The 8,678-nt window shown below is 41.6% G+C and overlaps 1 pseudogene across 1 annotated transcript; it reads right to left on the bottom strand.

The window, feature by feature from the left end:
• Nucleotides 1-7,124: 7,124 nt before the first annotated feature.
• On the bottom strand, nucleotides 7,125-7,917 carry LOC308265071 (speedy protein C-like; annotated as a pseudogene). The gene has a single exon. The product of its transcript is annotated as a speedy protein C-like (transcript).
• Between the last annotated feature and the right edge of the window lie 761 nt (nucleotides 7,918-8,678).

Consider the following 8,678-nt stretch of genomic DNA (forward strand, 5'->3'; position numbering starts at 1 on the left):
TGCTTGGCTTAGTGATTGATATTAATACGTGTGTCTAAATACATCATGTGCCTCAGAGAGCTTTATTTCCCCCTCCCCTCCCCTCAGTTAGGTTGCCTTATTTGCTCCTCTATAGGTTCTCCTTTTTGCCTGGGGCTCCTCCAATGACCATTTCACTTTAGCTTTCACATATTAGTGAAAGCATCCGATTTCTTACTTTTTGCGACTGACTAATCTCACTTAGCATAATGTCTTCTAGTTCCATCCATTTCCCTGAAAATGCTGTAATTGTATTTTTTATGGCTGAATAAAACTCCATTGTGTACATATCCCACAGTTTTGCAACCCATTCATCCATTGATGGACATCTTGGTTGGTTCCATAGTTTGTCAATGGTGAATTGCACAGCTATGAACATAGATAAGCATGGATAGGTTGGTTTGCTTTCTTTTGGATAGATACTGAGAAGTGGTATTGCTGGGTCAAATGGTAGATTTGTTCCCATTCTTCTGAGGATCCTGCATACTGTTTTTCAAAGTGGTTGCACTATTTTGCAATCCCACCAACAATGTTTTAGAGTTTTCTCTTCTCCACATCCTCACCAGCATTAGTCGTTGTTTGTGTTTTGAATAATTTCCATTCTAGTTGGAATTAGATGAAATCTCACAGTAGTTTTGATTTGCACATCTCTGATTGCCAATCATGTTGAACATTTTTTCATGCATTTATTGGCCATTTGAATTTCTTCTTTCCTGAAGTGTCTATTAAGTTCACTTGTCCATTTTTTAATTGCAGTATTTGGTTTTGTGGTGTGTATTTTCTTGAGTTCTCTATATATTCTAGATATTAGTCCTCTGTCTGAGAAATAGGTGGCAAAGATCTTTCCCATGCTGTTGGCTCTCATTTGAGGATCTTAGCAGTTTCCTTTGCTGAACAGAAGCTCCTCAGTTTTATGCAGTCCCACGTATTGATTTGCCTTTTAGTTTCTTGTGCCTTTGGAGTCTTGTTGAGAAAATTATTATCTGTGCCAATGTGTTGCAGTGTTGGACCAATGCCCTTTTCAAAGAGCCTAATGTCTCTGGTCTAATATCCAAGTGTTTGATCCATCTTGAATTGACTCTTGTGCAGGGTGAAAAGGTGGGATTTAATTACATTTTTGTACATATAGATAACCAGTTTTGCCAACACCATTTGTTGAACAAACTGTCTTTCTTCAATTGTATGTTTTTGGCCCCTATGTCAAATATCAATTGGCTATATGTATGTGGTTTTGTTTCTGAATCTTCTAATCACTCCATTGGTTTATGTATTTGTTTTTGTGCCAGTACCATGCTGTTTTATTACAGTGGCTTTGTAGTATAGTTTAAAGTCAGGTATTGTGATTCATCCTGCATGGTTCTTGTTGCTGAGAATTACTTTGGCTATTCTGGTTTTTTGTTGTTCCAAATAAATTTATTTTTTACTTTTAATTTTTTATGTTTTTATTCCCACCCCTTTCCCTCCCTGTCCCTCCTTCCCTTGCTTGGCACAGTGGTTGACTTTGATATATTTAAGTACATTGTGTATTTTAGAGATTTTCCTCTTCCCCTCTCCTTTCTCCTCCTTTAGGTTGTCTTGTTTGCTCCTCTACAGGATTTCCTTTTTCATCTAGAGTTCCTCCTATGACCCATTTCTCCCTAGCTCTCACATATTAGAAAAAGCATCTGCTTTCTTATTTTCTGTGACTGACTAATTTCACTTAGCATAATGTCTTCCAGTTCCACCCATTTCCCTGAAAATGATGTAATTGAGTTTTTTTTTAATGGCTAATTAAAATTCCATTGTGTACATATCCCACAGTTTTGTAATAGATTCATTTGTTGACGGACATCTAATTAGTTTTCCTCTGAATGTCACTTGGCATTTTGTTTTTGTTGCCTTTAAGATTCTCTGCTTGGTTTCCAGGTTGATTGTTTTGACAATTATGTGGTGTGGGGAAGCTCTTCTCTGATCCTGTCTAAAGGGAGTTCTATAATTTTCCTGGACCTGTGAATCAACCTCTTGCTCTATGTTTGGAAATTTTTCTGCTATTACTTCCTTGAAGAGATTATTTATCCCTTTGGTTTCACCTTCTTTTCCCTCCTCTATTCCAGTTATTCTTAGGTTAGCTCTCTTAAAATGGGCCTATAATTTTTCAATGTCAGATTCCTGCTGTCTGATTTTTTTTTCTAAGTTAGAAATTATCCATTCATTTTGGAGAGATCTTCTTCTATGAGCGAGATTCTATTCTCCACGGGGTCTAATCAATTGTCCCTGGGAGTGCAGTATAGGGATTTCTCCTTTAGGGGCTATAATTTTACTCACAATTATTGTGCACGCGGATCAGGAGCTGGCACGGGGTGCGGTGAACTCACTGTTGACAATATGGCACCACTGCCACACCCTGGGCCATAAGGCTGGTGCTGCTGGCAATATGGCGCTGCTGCCACACCCTCGGTCATGAGGCTGGCATATTTTTTTCTGGTTTTGAGCTCTGTTCTGAGTCCCTGGAAGGTGTGATGAGCTTGACCACTAAGAGTTTTAGCTGTTCTTTGCGCTGAAAGAACTGAATTACACCAGAATGATCCTCAGCTGCTCACTTCAGCTCCTTGTTTACCTTTCCTCTCTGGAGTCTGGTGCTGTGAGGGAAATTGGTGCTGGCATCACTTCGCCACCTCATTGCAGGACTGATTTCTTTCTGGTCTCTAGTTGTTCTTCTAGTCTTTTTTTCCTCTGTCCCTTATGTTTACATTTTTTATTTCTCTGTTGCTACTGTTTTCTGGCTATGAAAAGTACTGATTTTGTGGCAATAGAGATCAAGTTTTAGCAGGACTCCTAAATGTTGCTTTTCTTGGTCTCCATCTTCCTTGCTTCTAGGGGGAATTCTTGAAGTTTTTCCCCATTTAATATGATGTTGGTGGTGGGCTTATTGTAGACTGCCTTAATAATGTTGAGATATGTTCCTTGCATCCCTGGGATGAACCCTACATAGTCATGGTGTATGATTTTCTTTATGTGGTTTTGAATGCGTGTTGCTAGTATTTTGTTTAATAGTTTTGCATCCAAGTTTATCAGAGATATAGGTCTGTAGTTTTTCTTCCTTGCACTGTCTTTATTTGGTTTGGGTATTAGTGTGATGTTGGCTTCATAGAATGTATTTGGGAGAGTCCCTGTTTTTTCTATTTTGTGAAATAGTTTGAGGAGTATTGGGGTTAGCTCTTCTATAAAGGTTTGATAGATTTCACTTGGGAAACCATCTGGTCCTGGGCTTTTCTTTGATGGTAAGCTCTTTATTGCTGTTTCAATCTCTTTGATTGTTATTGGTTGGTTTAAGTGTTCTATATCTTCTTGACTCAGTTTAGGAAGGTTGTATTTATCTAGGAAGTTGTTGATTTCCTCCAGATAGTTTTTCAAAACAGTTTCTGATAATCCTCTGGATTTCTACAGTCAGTAGAAATTTCTCCTTTTTAATCTCTTATATTCATAATTTGGGTTGATTCTCTCTTTTTTAGTTAGATTGGCTAGTGGTTTATCTATCTTGTTAATTTTTTCAAGAAACCAGCTTTTAGTTTTGTTGATTTTCTGTATTTTTAATTCTCTATTTTGTTCATTTATGCTCTACTTTTAATAATTTCCTGTCATCTACTGGCTTTGGGGTTCAATTGTTCATGAGTTCAATTAATATGAGTTGATATAGTCTAAAATACAAAGAGATAGTAGCTATGTGGAAAATATGAGATATGGGAATTTCTTACTAAACCAGGTGTATTAGTCCCAAACATTATGGTAATAAAATACATGTCCAATTTAAGCTGGCTTAAAAAAACTCAGCATTTATTGATTTGTGTAAATAGAAATTCCAGTGGGTGATTTCAGGCAGCTTGGCTGAGGTCTTCATCAGTGCATGAAGGACACTCTCATTGCCTCTTTTCCTCTCAACCTGCCACTATGCCTTCTACTATGTTAGTTTTATTCATCTATCAGTTCAGCAACTCTGTGAAATATACACCCTTTTCCCTATAGTTTGACAGTCTCAGGGCTTATTTTCATTGGCAAAGCTAGAAGCACATGCCTACCTCTGAACCAATCACTATCCCTCTGATTTTCCAGGTCCAGGCCTGAAGACAGTCACTTCAGACCAGGTAAGGAGATGGTGAAAGTTCAAAAGAAAAGTGGTCTGTTGGTATAAGTGCCGTGGAGATAGTCAGCAGGCAAAGAAATGTCCACCACACCAGAGTAGAGTCAGAGCTTCAATTTTTTTCCCTAACAGTAAATGAAAGGAAGAAGAACTAGCAATATCCCAGTATCTCTCACAGTATATGATCCTTCAGTGAAATGTAACAGATACAAAGGTCTTTGGGGATTACTCCAGAGTCCTTAGAGTCATAACACACCCATGTATTTTATTTGACAACAGATTGGGGATTGAAACACTCACACACACACACACACACACACACACACACACACACACAATGTATATGCGTCTAGGGGGTTTTCTCTAAGCCTGAATGAATTCCTAACCTAGGACTCTCCTATAAGAGGTAACATAGTTTAAAAAAAAAATTCTACCTGGCATGGTGGTGCATGCTTGTAATCCCTGCACTTGGAAGGCGGAGACAGGAGGATTGTGCTGGTTTGAAGCTAGCTTACCTGGCTTAAGAGACCCTGTTTCCAAATTTAAAAAATATATAAAATAGGTCTGGGAGTGTAGCCCAGAGGTATAAGGGTTTCCAGGAACCCTAGTACCACCACCAAAAAAAAAAACCTCTCTTTCCCAAGCCTAAACAAGTCACCTAATTCATTTTTGTTGTTGTTGATGTTATCGTTGTTCCATGATTGTCTCTAATTTACAGGTGGATAAATGGAGGCCTTACAACAGTTAGTAAATGAAGGTTGACATATCCCAAGTTAGCTGGGCTCATCTGCCCTGCTATGGAGGAGTAGTGGGTAGAAAGAGGATCAAGGAACATTTGTGCCACCTTCAAGAAATGAGGTGTGCTAAGTGAAGTCTTTGTGAAGGTTGAGCAGAGTCCACAGAGACTGAACATGTAGTAGAGAGTGCTGAGTCAGAATGCAAACTATGAGAGCAGACCAAGGAGGCACAGAGCCATAGCATGACACATTGTCACTGTTCCTGAGAATGAGAGCCATGTGGAGATACCACGGAAGTCATGACAATACCCAGTCATTGGCCCCCTTGATGAGGCCTACAGTACACCTTTGTTGGTGTGGGTTCTTTCAGGCTTCTTCCCTCCTGGGCATAGCTAATTAGATTATCAAGCTATAAGTGACTTAACTATTTTTTGCACCCACATTCTTGTTAACTAGTATATTTAGGGGATATTTTGATATTTTAAAATGTTTATCTTGCCGGGCGTGGTGGCGCACGCTTGTAATCCCCGCGCTTGGGAGGCGGAGACAGGAGGATCGCGCAGGTTCGAAGCCAGCCGCACGCGCTGGCTTAGGAGACACTGTTTCTAAATAAAAATATACAAATAGGTCTGGGAGTGTAGCCCAGAGGTAGAAGGGCTTCCAGGAACCCCAGTACCACCAAAAAAAAAGTTTATCTTTTAGCAAATCTTGATGGCCTTCTCATTGGGTCTGTTTATCTATTCCAGCAGAGAAGAAGGAGCTTTCCATACAAAGACCCGAGGAGTGCAGGATGTTCTACAGCCATCGTGCAGTTTTCTGCTCTTTTCTATGAGTCAGTCATGTGCTGTCTAAAACAGGTGGTGAGAGTAGGCAGGGCTGTCCAAGTACAACAGTAATTCATCAAGTTATTGCCAGGGAGAGTGAGATCCCTAGTCCAAAGCCTCCAGAAGGCTCCATTTTCCTACTGTAAGGGGATAGATTGGGAATGTAAGCCTATTGGTTGACTGGTTCAGATACAGATTCATGGTGCATGTTTAGGAAGATTGGAGCTGGCATATGTTCCCAGATGTCTGAGCAGTAGTTTAGCAGTCATATACTTATGGGTTGACTTCCCTAATAAACTGTAGCAAGCCTGTGGTTTCCTAAGAATGTAACAGGTTGATAATGCAGCCCACAAATGCAGAGGCACATTGCCCAGTACTTGACATTGCTCCAGGACTCAGCAATCACCAGAGCTTCTGAGTATGATCTCAACTCCAAGGATCCTGCCCACAGAATTTTGTAAGAATATTTTAAGTAACAAAAGACCTACTAACAAATTGCAAATTAGTTTAAAAACTTTGCTGTGAGACTACAGTTGTTATGGTCTAAGTTTGCCTTGTCAATGCTTGTACAGACTCACCCTACTCCAAGTTCAAGGAATACGGAAATGGTACCTGACAGGTGTGTTGCTTGAAACTGTAATCTGCGACAGCAATGCTGTGGAGACTAGGAAAAGGAAGATTCTAGGATTGTTAGACTTGCTAAAGCTTTTCCTGGGTTCTCAAATTATTTTTCTTATTTATTTATTTATTTGTTTGTTTGTTTATTTATTTGGTACTGGGGATGGAACCCAGGGGCATTCGATCTCTGAGCTATATCCCCAGCCCTAATTTTATTCTTTATTTTAAAACAGGGTCTCGCTGAGTTGCAAAGGACCTCACTAAGTAGTAGCAGAGGCTGTCTACCACACATGATCCTCCTGTCTCAGCTTCCCAAATGCTTGGATTACAAGCATGCACCACCACACCCGTCTCTCAAATTATTTTTCCATATGGCCATATTTGGAGACATATGGAAGGCAATTTTTTCACCTGTTATAGTCTCATGAAATAAACACTGTAAATGATAATAAGCCCATGAATTGGATCCTACTGGATCCTATTCTTATGAGATAAAACCTACATTAGGACTTGGTTTGCTTCAAAATTATTGACTTGGCCCCCTTTGCAGATCTAAGTCACTGTCTCTTATCAATGTCCCAGTGCACAAGAGACAAAGTAGAAATTATTTTTTTAAGCAGACAATGTTCTGTGGACACAGTTATTAAAGGGGTCAAGACCAGATTGGGTACCAGTTGCAGGTTGGGAAAGTGCTGGGGTGGGCGCGGTGCTGCAGGCCTGAGGCTCAGAGGTGGGAGGCCAGGCAGGGACTCAGCAGTGGAGCTTGGTCAGTGGCATGCTGGCAGGCTAGCGCTCTTCACCCTGTTGAGGTCAGTGCTCAGGACGTGGTGAAGTCTTAAAGAAGATGTGGAGGGTGTATGTGCCTGGCTCCTGCGGGGGCCAGATGAGGAGGAGATCCTGGCCCCGGAGGTCTCTGACCATCAAGTGGCAATGTGAGTGATAGTGGCAACAGCACTCAGAGATCAGGGGAGGGCGCCTGGATGACTTGGTGGTGGGGCAGCGGCAACCACACTGGCCACAGTGAGGGGGCAAACAGCCAAAGCCCCAGGGAAATGGGGGCCCAGCTAGAGGGAAGCCCCTCCTAATCCCACCCTGATAGGGGTGCTGCTCCCAAGTCCAGGCCCAGTGGGTCAGCTCCTTGGCCATAACCTCCTCACAGCACCTGCAGCTCACGGTGGCCCTGAAGTCTATGCACACCCACAGCACATCCTTCTGCCTCAGGAACTTCCCCACCCTGGTATACCACCCTTCTCCCAGTGCCCAAAGGAAAAATCTCACACTTGGGCTCTTCCACGTCCTCCTCCATGTCATTTGCAAGGAACAGTGCCAAGAACAGGCTGCTGTGGTTTCCGGAGCATCCACTTGGCATGCTGGAAGTAGACCAGCACCATGGCCAGGAGGTACTTATCAGAAATCTGGAAGCAGGGGTCTTTGGAGAGAAATTCCTGGAAAAAACTGTCCTCCAAAAGGTTGAAAAAGGCCTGGAGCTCTTGGCCCTGGTGGGGACAGAGAAGCCCACTGCCCCCACCTTGATGACTGCAGCCCCCAACTTCACCTGTGTGGTCACCATAGGGATGGTTGCAGAGTCTCCAGCATCACTCATCGCCCAGGGGGTGAAGGAGGGGAGGGGGTGGGAGGGGGCAAAGAGACCTGCGTTCAGGTGATACCCATAGCAGAACTAGAAATTATTTATTTATTTATTTATTTGCAGTACTGGGGATGGAACTCAGGGGCATTCTACCTCCGAGCTACACCCTCAGCTCTAATTTTTAGTCCTTTTTATGTTTGAAACAGGGTCTTTCTGAGTTGTGAAGGGCCTCACTAAGTAGTAGCTGAGGCTGTCCACAAACTGTGACCCCGCCCCATGCCTCCCAAATGCTGGATTACAAGTGTGCACCACCACACCTGGCTATTTTTCTATTTTTTATAAGGGGAAATAAAAACATTTAGAAGACAAAACTAGAGTTTCTTTCTCTGAATATGGGTTTGTTCCTTTTTTCCTAATGTAATTCTATTAATTCTATTGCCAGCATTTTCTATTTTTTTTCCTTAGTCCTAAAAATTTTCTTCTCATTTACTCCACCTTCAGATCCCATGTGTTGCCAAATAACCAATGTCTCATTTCTTTCCCAGAGAGTCCTTTCAGTCTGCCTCTAATCTTATTTCCTTCTCATTTCTTCCACTCCATGTCTTCTCTTTTAAGTCATAGGATCTTAATTTGGATGGGCAAATGCCTCCCTTCAACACTTTCTCAGGTATTACAGACTTGTTGGACTTACTTATTGTGCATAAAACCCTATCATTTTCCTGTATCTTGCTGGAGAAAGTGTTGCTATAACATTGTAAGATTTTAGGTGATTTTCA

This window comes from Muscardinus avellanarius (genome assembly GCF_963383645.1).
Source record: "Muscardinus avellanarius genome assembly, chromosome: 7".
NCBI lineage: Eukaryota > Metazoa > Chordata > Mammalia > Rodentia > Gliridae > Muscardinus > Muscardinus avellanarius.